We start from the raw sequence: 15548 nt of genomic DNA on the forward strand, positions 1-15548 counted from the left end.
TGAATGCTGCAGTGAGGAGAAGGCTGGAGGCAGTGGAGATGTCATGTCTGAGGGCAATGTGTGGTGTGAATATAATGCAGAGAATTCGTAGTTTGGAAGTTAGGAGGAGGTGCGGGATTACCAAAACTGTTGTCCAGAGGGCTGAGGAAGGGTTGTTGAGGTGGTTCGGACATGTAGAGAGAATGGAGCGAAACAGAGTGACTTCAAGAGTGTACCAGTCTGTAGTGGAAGGAAGGCGGGGTAGGGGTCGGCCTAGGAAAGGTTGGAGGGAGGGGGTAAAGGAGGTTTTGTGTGCGAGGGGCTTGGACTTCCAGCAGGCATGCGTGAGCGTGTTTCATAGGAGTGAATGGAGACAAATGGTTTTTAATACTTGATGTGCTGTTGGAGTGTGAGCAAAGTAACATTTATGAAGGGGTTCAGAGAAACCGGCAGGCCGGACTTGAGTTCTGGAGATGGGAAGTACAGTGCCTGCACTCTGAAGGAGGGGTGTTAATGTTGCAGTTTAAAAACTGTAGTGTAAAGCACCCTTCTGGCAAGACAGTAATGGAGTGAATGATGGTGAAAGTTTTTCTTTTTCGGGCCACCCTGCCTTGGTGGGAATCGGCCAGTGTGATAATAAAAAAAAATACAAATATTACGTTAATATATACTACATATGTATTTTCATTAATCCATCTATGATATTTTTTCAAAATTATATAATAAACATGATGCATAACATATAAAGATGGTAAATACACCCCACAGTAAAATAAATAAACTTAAATATGAGATGTGGGAGCCAGACTTGTACGAGTGACTGCAAGAATAACATTTTCTCTAGTCCAACAAAAGAGAAAATGTGTTACTGGGGGTAACTGTAGAAAATTATTCCTTTCGTATGTAAGTTTATTCAGGTATACACAAATACAATTACATAGATTATCATACATAACAGCATATGTGTAGAGAACCTAGGATAACCCAAAAAAGTCAGACAGAGTGACTTATTTCCATTGCCTTCACTCAGAGCATCATTTCTTCTAAAAATGGTGTTACATGAGAATGGGAGTGTTTTTCTTTCTTTATTCTACCGTATCAATGTAGAGACAATTTGTACACAAACCAGACGTGTACACTTTGTTTGTTTACAAAACTTGCGTTCACCTGGTTTGTTTATATAACTCTGTGCCTGTCCTCCCTCATGTGCTCATTCTCTCTCTCTATCTCTCTCATTTATTTGTTTTATCTCGTTTACTCACCTCTGACCCTACATTAAGACTACAAATATTTTAAAGTAATGAGTGAACTGTATATGCATTTTATCACTCTGGGATGCTTAAATGTTATAGAATATTATGTGGGGGTGGGGTGGCCTCGTATGGTAGCCCGGCTGGCTACCATACATACCACACTTGATTTCTTACAATAAATACTTGTCTCACCATAGATTAAGACTACAAATATTTTAAAGTAATGAGTGAACTGTATATGCATTTTATCGCTCTGGGATGCTTAAATGTTATAGAATATTATGTGGGGGTGGGGTGGCCTCGTATGGTAGCCCGGCTGGCTACCATACATACCACACTTGATTTCTTACAATAAATACTACTTGTCTCACCATAGATTAAGTCTACAAATATTTTAAGGTAAGTAATGAGTGTATTATATGTGTATTTTACTTTTTTATTGTTTTTTAATGCCTAGTTCTATTGCTAACTTAATATACATTAGTGTAAATTTGTTATCTGTATTTATATGTATTTATAAGTGGAAAACAAGGGGTGTTCCACTTTATGGAGATTTCCACTTTACGGCAGTAGCCTGGAACCTAACTTGCTGTATAAGTGGGGCCCTACTGTACCACAAGTGAGGTAAGGATAGATTAGAGAGTAATATAGTTTGAGTAAGAATGTTTGAGATATGTATTTTAGAAAAAATGCCCAGTTTTGGAGACTTTAGATACATGCTATCTGTTTAGATACATGCTATCTGTTTCCCAATGAGGTAGGGTGACCCCAAAAAAGAGAAAGCCCAATTACTGGAAGTGTGAGTTGAATTTTTAATTGCTGTCAAGGTGTATACCTAAGAATTTTTCCCCAGTTTTCTTTGTCAATGAGTGTATTTTTACTTTATTTACTTTTGATATACTACATACATTCACTTCCTCAAAACTCTCTCCCTCCAATCTGACATCTAACCTTTCATTTTTATGATACATGCATTATTAAAATAACACTGGGAAGTGCTAAATCTAAAAGGGATCATAGAGCACCTGGGAAGTTTGGGTAATTAGGTTTGATTTTCTGAATGGAAAGACAGCACAGTAACTTGAATCAACAAAGCACAAGTGTTACTCAAGTCAGATAAGATAGATAAGACGAGGTTTATTTCTTTGTAAAGGTTATGTTTAATTACAATTTTGGTTTGCTAAGTGCAAAGAAAGCCACTATCATGCCGGGGCATTTGGGCAGACTAATCCTAATACATGTACATAATAACTACTTAAACTAGACGAGATAATAGTACATAGTAATTACTTAAAACTAGACAAGAAATAGTGATAAAGTGAACAACATGGTGAACAACTTTAATGATACACATAGATGACAATGCTACAAATGAGAGTAGAAGTCATTTTGTAACTTGTTACAAAATGACAGATGAGAAATCTCATTGAAATATGGTATAAATTGCAAATGAGAACTACTCTAAAGGGTGGATGGGGATGTTGCAGTCAGAGGGTAATCGCAGATGGTGACATCAGAACATTCTGGCAAGACATCAGCTGAATGATTGGTAAATGTGTTTCCATCTTCAAGTCACTCTGCCTTGACAGGAGATGGCAGATAAGGTAAGAAAATTAAAAAGATGAAAGATTTATAAAGCTTGTAAAGATGTGTTCTTTAATTTTTACCTTGAACCTGGCAGGATCATACGTGACATTGTAAAGGTGTGGGAACATGTCTCTCCAGTACTCGCCAATGGAAAAAAGCTCATCATATCCTATCTCGTGCAGTTGTTCCTTGTCTCGTGGACCATAGGGAGGAAACCAACTACCTAGCTGGCTTAAATCTTCTTCATTTAAACAACCTGTTAATTGAAAGCATTAAAAAGAGTTACTCCAAGTCTTGTAAAGGAGAATAAATTGAGTATAAGATGTGCGTGATGTATTATTCCAACCTTCTTTGTGTGTAAATGAAACTAATTTTCCAATATACTTTTAAAGAAAGAAATAAACAATGAATAGATGACCTACACAATATTTTAAGGAAAGGAAAGAATGAGCATTAGCCAACACTTCATCACCTGTTTCCCAATCTTACTGGGTGAGAAGGAATATACATGGAATAGATGGAAAAGTATTGGATAAAAAAAATTTTAGGATATAAAAATATATAATAAATATCTACTCTAAGGAAACATTATTATTTTTTTTTTTTATTATCACACTGGCCGATTCCCACCAAGGCAGGGTGGCCCGAAAAAGAAAAACTTTCACCATCATTCACTCCATCACTGTCTTGCCAGAAGGGTGCTTTACACTACAGTTTTTAAACTGCAACATTAACACCCCTCCTTCAGAGTGCAGGCACTGTACTTCCCATCTCCAGGACTCAAGTCCGGCCTGCCGGTTTCCCTGAACCCCTTCATAAATGTTACTTTGCTCACACTCCAACAGTACGTCAAGTATTAAAAACCATTCGTCTCCATTCACTCCTATCAAACACGCTCACGCATGCCTGCTGGAAGTCCAAGCCCCTAGCACACAAAACCTCCTTTACCCCCTCCCTCCAACCTTTCCTAGGCCGACCCCTACCCCGCCTTCCTTCCACTACAGACTGATACACTCTTGAAGTCATTCTGTTTCGCTCCATTCTCTCTACATGTCCGAACCACCTCAACAACCCTTCCTCAGCCCTCTGGACAACAGTTTTGGTAATCCCGCACCTCCTCCTAACTTCCAAACTACGAATTCTCTGCATTATATTCACACCACACATTGCCCTCAGACATGACATCTCCACTGCCTCCAGCCTTCTCCTCGCTGCAACATTCATCACCCATGCTTCACACCCATATAAGAGTGTTGGTAAAACTATACTCTCATACATTCCCCTCTTTGCCTCCAAGGACAAAGTTCTTTGTCTCCACAGACTCCTAAGTGCACCACTCACCCTTTTCCCCTCATCAATTCTATGATTCACCTCATCCTTCATAGACCCATCCGCTGACACGTCCACTCCCAAATATCTGAATACATTCACCTCCTCCATACTCTCTCCCTCCAATCTGATATCCAATCTTTCATCACCTAATATTTTTGTTATCCTCATAACCTTACTCTTTCCTGTATTCACTTTTAATTTTCTTCTTTTGCACACCCTACCAAATTCATCCACCAATCTCTGCAACTTCTCTTCAGAATCTCCCAAGAGCACAGTGTCATCAGCAAAGAGCAACTGTGACAACTCCCACTTTATGTGTGATTCTTTATCTTTTAACTCCACGCCTCTTGTCAAGACCCTCGCATTTACTTCTCTTACAACCCCATCTATAAATATATTAAACAACCACGGTGACATCACACATCCTTGTCTTAGGCCTACTTTTACTGGGAAATAATTTCCCTCTTTCCTATGTACTCTAACTTGAGCCTCACTATCCTCGTAAAAACTCTTCACTGCTTTCAGTAACCTACCTCCTACACCATACACCTGCAACATCTGCCACATTGCCCCCCTATCCACCCTGTCATACGCCTTTTCCAAATCCATAAATGCCACAAAGACCTCTTTAGCCTTATCTAAATACTGTTCACTTATATGTTTCACTGTAAACACCTGGTCCACACACCCCCTACCTTTCCTAAAGCCTCCTTGTTCATCTGCTATCCTATTCTCAGTCTTACTTTTAATTCTTTCAATAATAACTCTACCATACACTTTATATACTGTACGTATATCCATCAAGTAAATGAAGTTCATTAGTTGTTACAAATGATATATCAGTAAAATCTTTCAATTCACAATAATTTCTACATTCATCTAAATTTCACAGTAACAAAAAATATACTTCCCAGTGAATATTTAATTACATACCAGGTATCAGGTCGGCCGAAAACTGATTTGTACGAAAACTGAAGTAATATTTCCCATACGAAATAATGTAAATCCAATTAATCCATTCCAGACACCCAAAAATATTAACAAAAAATACATTTTATAGAGTAACTATAGTTTTACACGCAGAAAACAATGAGAAATAAATATAAATGACTAATGAAATGGATAAATGAACATTTAACTCACTTTACCTTTATTGAAGACTCTGGTTAGCTCCTCCCTGTGGTTGTCCACCAACTCTTCCACACCCTGGCCACTCACCTCCAACCCCATGGACTTCCCCAAAGACACAATAGATTCCACAACAGGCGTAGGGTCGTCAGGGTCTGCCTCAAACCCTTCAAAATCCTTCTGGAGGACACATTCTAGCTCACTGAATGAGTAACAAAGGCAGACTGAGTCACGAACGTATGAGCGGCTGCATCCCGTGGGCAGGCAGACACGTCCCACAGGCAGGTGGACACGTCTGGTACAGACGATTTCCAAGTGGATGTACAAAAACGGGGAAAATTTCACCGAAAAAAGTGGTCGAAAACTGAATTGTATGATAATCAGACCAGGCAAAGACAGGGGTTCCACTGTATATCAAATATACCATATAGTGCAGAGTTGTACAATGGACACACATCATTTTAAAATACAGTACCTCTTCCCTGCCGATGATTAACTTCTATTTGCTGGCTCAAACTTGGCAATACATTCATCATCCTGCCCATATCAGTCTGTGTTGGAAAGCGTGTCCCATGACGTGTGAGGAGCCACATTTGCTGAGCTGTACATCCCCACACTGATAATACAACAAATTTAGAGTGCAAACCAAATCACATAAATTTGAAAACAAATCAGATAATGTTCAGTTGCCTTTCCATACTAACATTGAAAAATATTTTTACTTTTGTTTACACACATCACCCAGTGATAGCATATTTAATTTCTACAAGCTGTTCTTATGATTAATTGAAATCTATTAATACATCCCAAAAATTACTTATAAACCACAATACTGTATACACACTGTATGTACAATACAATTTTTGTTTATGTGGTACAAATAATGTAATTTACATGTAATAAAACACTGGTAGACACAAGAGAAAGCCAATAATTATGCAATGCATTTTAGGCAAACTAATTCTAATGCTTGTTACCTAAGACTTAGACTATTAAGTAGGACATTGTATACAGTTAACTACAATTACCAGTACAGTGGAACCTCAGTACTCAAACAGCTCCCTACTCAAACAAAGCTCGGCACTTGACCAAACAAACATGACCTGCCAGAACTTCGCTGTAAACTATTTCGGGTTTCCTTGCATTTTTTGGTGTTTGTTTTTTATATTATTTGTAGAAATAAGTCACCATGGGGCCTACAAAGATTAGTGATAACAGCCAACCAAAAAAGAAAATTGGTTGGGAAGAATTCGTTCAATACTCAAATGGATCAGCACTTGAACAGCCTTCTGGAATGAATTAAGTCTGAGTAATGAGGTACCACTATACAATAAGAAAGATAGCTAATGAACAAATGGTCAATTACAATAGTATTACATATTTCAAACTGATTCAATGATCTTCAGTTTTGTGGAATGACTGAATAGAGATGGTGAAGATATAGCAAGTTATTTAGTTACAACTGAAATACAATGGAACAAGATGTACGTATTACCAATTATGTATGGGAGTTGAAGGAAGGCTGGAAGGAGAACAGGGACAGAATTATATACAAAAAAACACGCACACAGGAGTGAGAAGCTTACAATGATGTTTCAGTCCAACTTGGACCATTTACAAAGTCACACTACCACAAGAGAATGAAGAGGCCAGTATGTACAAGCGAGAGGGGACAAGGATGGGACCAAGACAGGTAGTAAAAGTAGTAGGTCTTTAGGGACATAACTGGATGAAAGCTGGTTTTGTATAACATAATATATTGCCATCTCAGTTACATTAGGGAGATACGATGCTTTTTAACAATAACTTTGAATTGACTTGCAGACAGGAGGCCTTTTCAATACTTCAGGCAGGAAATTCCAGATCTTAGGGCCTTTTATGCACGTCGAGTTTTTACACATGTTGAGTCAGACACGGGATATCATACCAGACAACACACAGTAGGAATAGTAGTATGAGTGCATATTTTGTATATTAAGTAAGCTCAAACTTTTAAAGAGTAGAGGAGTGTGTTGCCTGGCACTGAAATGGGTGGTAGTCTGCAAAGAAGCTTTTGTTGACATAGATTCCCAGGAAAATTCGATAGGTGAGGTAAGGATACATTAGAGAGTAGTACAATGTAAATAGTACTGTTTGAGGTACACAGTAACATATCTCATAGAGGATGCCTACTGTTTTGGAGACCTTGGTTATGTTCTGAAAGTTGCAGTCAAGGAGTAGACCTACAAATTTACCCTCAGTGTGTCTTACAATGGGAGAACCATTGATCATTATTATTAGCTGGATATTTGAAGCAGTTTCCAAACATCATGTGGTAGGTTTTGTCACTATTAAGGGTGAGTTTGTTGGTAGTCATCCATCAAGATATTTTTAGGAGCTCATCATTAACAGTGTCGTTGAGAGAAGTCGGATTTGAGTGGAAGATGACAAAAGTTCTGTCATCTGTGAACAGAACAGGCTCAAGGAGACGAGGTGCATTGGGTAGATTACTGATGTATACGAGGGAGAGCAAAGAGCCAAGAACACTGTCCTGAAGCACTCCTATGTCAACAGGCCAAATTGACAAGGTTACACCAGTGATGGAGACATAGGTATACAAGATTAAGATGCAGCAGCTATTCAATAATGAAGCTGTTCAGAAGAGGTAGACTCAAATATATTTAATATAATTACAGGAATAAAAAATTCATGCTGTGATTTCAGATCAAGTTGTAATAAACAACTGTCAATGAATAGGTAGTAGGTTGGTAGGCAGCAACCACCCAGGGAAGTACTACCGTCCTGCCAGATGACTGTGAAACAGAAACCTGTAACTGTTTTGCATGATGGTAGGATTGCTGGTTTCTATTTCTGCCTCATAAACATGCTAGATAACAGGGATATCTTGTTACTCCTACTTACACTTTGGTCACACTTCACAGACACGCACATGCATATATATATATACATACATCTAGGTTTTTCTCCTTTTTCTAAATAGCTCTTGTTCCTCTTTTTTTCCTCTATTGTCCATGGGGAAGTGGAAAAGAATCTTTCCTCCGTAAGCCATGCGTGTCGTATGAGGCGACTAAAATGCCGGGAGCAATGGGCTAGTAACCCCTTCTCCTGTAGACATTTACTAAAAAAGAGAAGAAGAAAAACTTTATAAAACTGGGATGCTTAAATGTGCGTGGATGTAGTGCAGATGACAAGAAACAGATGATTGCTGATGTTATGAATGAAAAGAAGTTGGATGTCCTGGCCCTAAGCGAAACAAAGCTGAAGGGGGTAGGGGAGTTTCGGTGGGGGGAAATAAATGGGATTAAATCTGGAGTATCTGAGAGAGTTAGAGCAAAGGAAGGGGTAGCAGTAATGTTGAATGATCAGTTATGGAAGGAGAAAAGAGAATATGAATGTGTAAATGCAAGAATTATGTGGATTAAAGTAAAGGTTGGATGCGAGAAGTGGGTCATAATAAGCGTGTATGCACCTGGAGAAGAGAGGAATGCAGAGGAGAGAGAGAGATTTTGGGAGATGTTAAGTGAATGTATAGGAACCTTTGAACCAAGTGAGAGAGTAATTGTGGTAGGGGACCTGAATGCTAAAGTAGGAGAAACTTTTAGAGAGGGTGTGGTAGGTAAGTTTGGGGTGCCAGGTGTAAATGATAATGGGAGCCCTTTGATTGAACTTTGTATAGAAAGGGGTTTAGTTATAGGTAATACATATTTTAAGAAAAAGAGGATAAATAAGTATACAAGATATGATGTAGGACGAAATGACAGTAGTTTGTTGGATTATGTATTGGTAGATAAAAGACTGTTGAGTAGACTTCAGGATGTACATGTTTATAGAGGGGCCACAGATATATCAGATCACTTTCTAGTTGTAGCTACACTAAGAGTAAAAGGTAGATGGGATACAAGGAGAATAGAAGCATCAGGGAAGAGAGAGGTGAAGGTTTATAAACTAAAAGAGGAGGCAGTTAGGGTAAGATATAAACAGCTATTGGAGGATAGATGGGCTAATGAGAGCATAGGCAATGGGGTCGAAGAGGTATGGGGTAGGTTTAAAAATGTAGTGTTAGAGTGTTCAGCAGAAGTTTGTGGTTACAGGAAAGTGGGTGTGGGAGGGAAGAGGAGCAATTGGTGGAATGATGATGTGAAGAGAGTAGTAAGGGAGAAAAAGTTAGCATATGAAAAGTTTTTACAAAGTAGAAGTGATGCACGGAGGGAAGAGTATATGGAGAAAAAGAGAGAGGTTAAGAGAGTGGTGAAGCAATGTAAAAAGAGAGCAAATGAGAGAGTGGGTGAGATGTTATCAACAAATTTTGTTGAAAATAAGAAAAAGTTTTGGAGTGAGATTAACAAGTTAAGAAAGCCTAGAGAACAAATGGATTTGTCAGTTAAAAATAGGAGAGGAGAGTTATTAAATGGAGAGTTAGAGGTATTGGGAAGATGGAGGGAATATTTTGAGGAATTGTTAAATGTTGATGAAGATAGGGAAGCTGTGATTTCGTGTATAGGGCAAGGAGGAACAACATCTTGTTGGAGTGAGGAAGAGCCAGTTGTGAGTGTGGGGGAAGTTCGTGAGGCAGTAGGTAAAATGAAAGGGGGTAAGGCAGCCGGGATTGATGGGATAAAGATAGAAATGTTAAAAGCAGGTGGGGATATAGTTTTGGAGTGGTTGGTGCAATTATTTAATAAATGTATGGAAGAGGGTAAGGTACCTAGGGATTGGCAGAGAGCATGCATAGTTCCTTTGTATAAAGGCAAAGGGGATAAAAGAGAGTGCAAAAATTATAGGGGGATAAGTCTGTTGAGTATACCTGGCAAAGTGTATGGTAGAGTTATTATTGAAAGAATTAAGAGTAAGACGGAGAATAGGATAGCAGATGAACAAGGAGGCTTTAGGAAAGGTAGGGGGTGTGTGGACCAGGTGTTTACAGTGAAACATATAAGTGAACAGTATTTAGATAAGGCTAAAGAGGTCTTTGTGGCATTTATGGATTTGGAAAAGGCGTATGACAGGGTGGATAGGGGGGCAATGTGGCAGATGTTGCAGGTGTATGGTGTAGGAGGTAGGTTACTGAAAGCAGTGAAGAGTTTTTACGAGGATAGTGAGGCTCAAGTTAGAGTATGTAGGAAAGAGGGAAATTATTTCCCAGTAAAAGTAGGCCTTAGACAAGGATGTGTGATGTCACCATGGTTGTTTAATATATTTATAGATGGGGTTGTAAGAGAAGTAAATGCGAGGGTTTTGGCAAGAGGCGTGGAGTTAAAAGATAAAGAATCACACATAAAGTGGGAGTTGTCACAGTTGCTCTTTGCTGATGATACTGTGCTCTTGGGAAATTCTGAAGAGAAGTTGCAGAGATTGGTGGATGAATTTGGTAGGGTGTGCAAAAGAAGAAAATTGAAAGTGAATACAGGAAAGAGTAAGGTTATGAGGATAACAAAAATATTAGGTGATGAAAGATTGGATATCAGATTGGAGGGAGAGAGTATGAAGGAGGTGAATGTATTCAGATATTTGGGAGTTGACATGTCAGCGGATGGGTCTATGAAAGATGAGGTGAATCATAGAATTGATGAGGGGAAAAGGGTGAGTGGTGCACTTAGGAGTCTGTGGAGACAAAGAACTTTGTCCTTGGAGGCAAAGAGGGGAATGTATGAGAGTATAGTTTTACCAACGCTCTTATATGGGTGTGAAGCATGGGTGATGAATGTTGCAGCAAGGAGAAGGCTGGAGGCAGTGGAGATGTCATGTCTGAGAGCAATGTGTGGTGTGAATATAATGCAGAGAGTTCGTAGTTTGGAAGTTAGGAGGAGGTGTGGGATTACCAAAACTGTTGTCCAGAGGGCGGAGGAAGGGTTGTTGAGGTGGTTCGGACATGTGGAGAGAATGGAACGAAACAGAATAACTTCAAGAGTGTATCAGTCTGTAATGGAAGGAAGGCGGGGTAGGGGTCGGCCTAGGAAAGGTTGGAGGGAGGGGGTAAAGGAGGTTTTGTGTGCGAGGGGCTTGGACTTCCAGCAGGCATGCGTGAGCATGTTTGATAGGAGTGAATGGAGACAAATGGTTTTTAATACTTGACGTGCTGTTGGAGTGTGAGCAAAGTAACATTTATGAAGGGGTTCAGGGAAACCGGCAGGCCGGACTTGAGTCCTGGAGATGGGAAGTACAGTGCCTGCACTCTGAAGGAGGGGTGTTAATGTTGCAGTTTAAAAACTGTAATGTAAAGCACCCTTCTGGCAAGACAGTGATGGAGTGAATGATGGTGAAAGTTTTTCTTTTTCGGGCCACCCTGCCTTGGTGGGAATCGGCCAGTGTGATAATAAAATAAATAAAATAAACAATGAATAAACAGAGGGATGGCTGGGAGGCTCAAACTGTTAATTTACAGACTGTGGTCAAGCCCCCCATCTATCATTCTGTTTACTCATTTTACACTATGTTACACATAGTGTGAGATTTTTTAATGTTTGCAGCTAAGCAGCAGAGGCTTTTGAAAACAAGGCCCATTCCAGGAAGATGGGAACAGAGTACCTGCACATGCTAATAGTCGCATCAATCTTGCCCAGTTACCATACACCAGCATTGAAAATTTGAAGCTAATCAGATGAGGTCATTCCATGTTATGACTGAAATAAAATCAGAAACTTGAAGGAAGCAAAACAAAAAACAAAAAATTTCCAGGCAACCAATTCAAAGACTCCTACAGGGATAAATAATACATAATTATTTTACCTTCTTTTTTAAAATTTTCCCAGTGGCTTTCGTCCTTTTCCGCATTAAAATATGCAGTTTTGCTGGACAGACGGTTAACGGGAGTGTCGTCTTCAACACCTTTGCATATATGTGATGTTGAGCAGTAGCAACAACAGATGAGAGAGAAAAATGCAGCCACTAGTGTAAGTCTCCAGCACATCCTACTGTGGATAATGTGCATCAACCTGAAGATGCACATTTTATCTTATATTTATAAAGGAAACAGAAAAACAGAGGCATAAATGACATCAGACACACTGATAGAAAATTCAAGATACAAATACTGTATAGTACAATACATACTTCTAATATACTACAACATGGGTAACTACTCTGTCTTTGTCACTGTTACCATTAATTATCTTAACAGATACTATGTCAATATGGCACAATATACGGTTTATGGCATTTTATTAAGTAGACGTTTCGACCACCAGAGATTTCATCAAGTGAGGAGCACTAAACCCACAGGGTTCCTCAATTGATAAAGTCCCTGGCAGACAAAACATCCTCTCAATAAACTGCCATAATCCACATACTATGTCTTATTAACATACATTAAGTTCAAGTCTTTATTTCAAAATTACTGTATATAAAAACATACAATAAGCTGAAGGCCCACAAGATGCACATTTCAGTAAAAAACTTAATCTAGCCTTAAAATCTACATAACATTTTTTTTTGGTCAGTATATACCCCAGAAATACAGTCACAGCAATTCATTCAATAAAGGCCAATATCTGTAGCCAATGGAGAAGGTTATGCACCCACATAACATTACACTTCACGCACTCATAAATAACAATACACACACGCACTCATCATCATCAGAAATAAAACACTAAGCGAAGTAGCAACTATTGCCTGGTGCCCCAACTCAGCCCTCAAAGAAGGAGAGACATATACACTGAAACACTATAGGAAAAAATTTGTCAGTGACACCCACGTCAGACACAGATCATTTTCTTGTTCAGGATACATCAGATCACACACCAGGAAGACCCAAACATGCCAGATCAAACCATACCACAGGTGGGGTCAGAACCTGCGATCAGAGAATCACAAAACTCCAGACCATCACATTAGCCACTGAACTAGCTAGCTACGATAAGATTCATCCAACTAGGTATATTTTGTCTGTAAAAACTTGCATTTGTGGTCACAGTGGTGCCTATGCTAACCTTCCTATGGTGTAGCACTATACCTAGTTGTATGAATCTTATCAAAGCTAGCTGGTCCAGTGGCTAACACGATGGTCTGGAGTTTTGTGACTCTCTGATCGTGAGTTCATACCCCAACTGTAGTATGGTTTGTTTGCAATCATGTCATTACAATTTCATGAGTCATGTCAGATCACACACCACAAAGACCCAAACATGTCAGATCACACACCACAAAGACCCAAACATGTCAGATCACACATCACAAAGACCCAAACATGTCAGATCACACACCACAAAGACCCAAACATGTCAGATCACACACCACAAAGACCCAAACATGTCAGATCACACACCACAAAGACCCAAACATGTCAGATCACACACCACAAAGACCCAAACATGTCAGATCACACACCACAAAGACCCAAACATGTCAGATCACATATCACAAAGACCCAAATATGTCAGATCACACACCACAAAGACCCAAATATGTCAGATCACACACCACAAAGACCCAAATATGTCAGATCACACACCACAAAGACCCAAATACGTCAGATCACACACAGGGCCAGGAGCTGAAGCTGTGATTCGACCCCTGCAACTACAAACAGGTGAGCACACCATGAAGACCCAAGCATGTCAGGAAGTAAGTTTATTGAGGTACAGGTACACATAATTACAATTATCACACACAGTTCAACATATGTAAATTACCTAGGATAACCCAAAAACAAGCCAGACAATGTGACTTATTCCCACTGGGGTCCTTGTTATATCTTAATATTTGAAGCCTGGCAGTAAGATACAGTAAAAATCAATCATGATTATAACCTTAAGAATTAAAACATCTAAGTAACTCAACTGTGTGAACAATTAGCTGAAGTTAAAAGGAGAACTATTATTATTATTATTATTATTATTATTATTATTATTATTATTATTATTATTATTATTAACCGAGTTGTTCGCATGAACATTAAAGACAGGATTGTCTTATAATAATTACCTGGAGTTTACCTGGCTGCACCAATGGAAATAAGTCACTGGCTTTTTTTTTTTTTGGAGGGGGCGTTATCCTAGATACCTGGAGTTTACCTGGAGAGAGTTCCGGGGGTCAACGCCCCCGCGGCCTGGTCTGTGACCAGGCCTCCTGGTGGATCAGAGCCTGATCAACCAGGCTGTTACTGCTGGCTGCACACAATCCAACGTCCGAGCCACAGCCCGGCTAGTCAGGTACCGACTTTAGGTGTTTGTCCAGTACCTGTACCTAAATAAGCTTATTTATTTACAAGGAATCACTCTCCTGCCTTCCTGTAGCTTCATTAGGTACCTTTCAGCTCTCCTGAACTGGTTCATGCTAGGACTGGCTCTGACAAGTGCAGGCAATCCCTTCTACTCTATCATTGCTGTTATAATGAAAGGTGTTTGATGTCAGCAGAATTAATAATGCAAGTTGTTTTGTGTGAATATGGTTAAAAAAAAAAAAGCACATTCCACTTACACATATGTTAGGGTGTGACACACTTGTAATCACTTAAAACGTGTGCAGTTGTACGTATAATTTACTTCCTTCTTTCTTTGTTAGGTTTATCAGGGCCACTGACAGCATAAGCCGTAGTATAATTTACTGTACTTCAATAAACTTACCGAACTCAACTATTGTTGTTAAGGGCCTTCTTGGCTCTGGTGTTGAGGGTTTCCACAACTCTGATTGTAAGGGCCTCTACTGCTCAAGGTTAAAGGACCTCAAAGACTGATTATAAGGGCCTCCACAGCTCGTTTCAAAGAAGACCTCCACAGCACCGTTTCAAGGGCCTCCACAGCACCGTTTCAAGGGCCTCCACAGCACCGTTTCAAGGGCCTCCACAGTACCATTTCAAGGGCCTCCACAGCACCGTTTCAAGGGCCTCCACAGCACCGTTTCAAGTAAGTAAGTTTATTCAGGTATACACAAATACAGTTACATGGAATTATCATACACAGCAGCATATGTGTAGAGAACCTAGGATAACCCAAAAAAGTCAGAGTGACTTATTTCCATTGGGGCCTCCACAACACCGTTTCAAGAGCATCCACAGCACCATTTCAAGGGCCTCCACAGTACCATTTCATGGGCCTCCACAGCATGTTTCAAAGGCCTCCACATCACGTTTCAAGAGCCTCCAATGCACCGTTTCAAGGGCCTCCACAGCACCGTTTCAAAGACCTCCACAGCACTGCTTCAAAGGCCTCCTCAGCACCGTTTCAAGGGTCTCCACAGCTCTAGTTTTAGGAGCCTCAATGGCTCCGGTTTTAACGGCCTTCATGACTTTTGTTTTGTTGTCTCTACAGCTCTTGTTTTAAAGGCTTCCAC

At 39.7% G+C, this 15548-nt stretch overlaps 1 long non-coding RNA gene across 2 annotated transcripts; it reads right to left on the minus strand.

Moving 5' to 3' along the window:
- Positions 1–2886: 2886 nt before the first annotated feature.
- On the minus strand, positions 2887–14955 carry LOC128685819 (uncharacterized). 2 transcript variants are annotated; one of them, XR_011392020.1, is made up of 4 exons: positions 14843–14955; positions 12006–12211; positions 5755–5895; positions 2887–3075 (listed from the first exon to the last, which is right to left on the minus strand). It is a non-coding gene; the product is annotated as an uncharacterized lncRNA (long non-coding RNA). The 2 variants fall into 2 exon arrangements; XR_011392019.1 differs by lacking the exon at positions 14843–14955 and adding an exon at positions 14697–14836.
- Between the last annotated feature and the right edge of the window lie 593 nt (positions 14956–15548).

Source organism: Cherax quadricarinatus, chromosome 1 (assembly GCF_038502225.1).
Source record: "Cherax quadricarinatus isolate ZL_2023a chromosome 1, ASM3850222v1, whole genome shotgun sequence".
Taxonomy (NCBI): Eukaryota; Metazoa; Arthropoda; class Malacostraca; order Decapoda; family Parastacidae; genus Cherax; species Cherax quadricarinatus.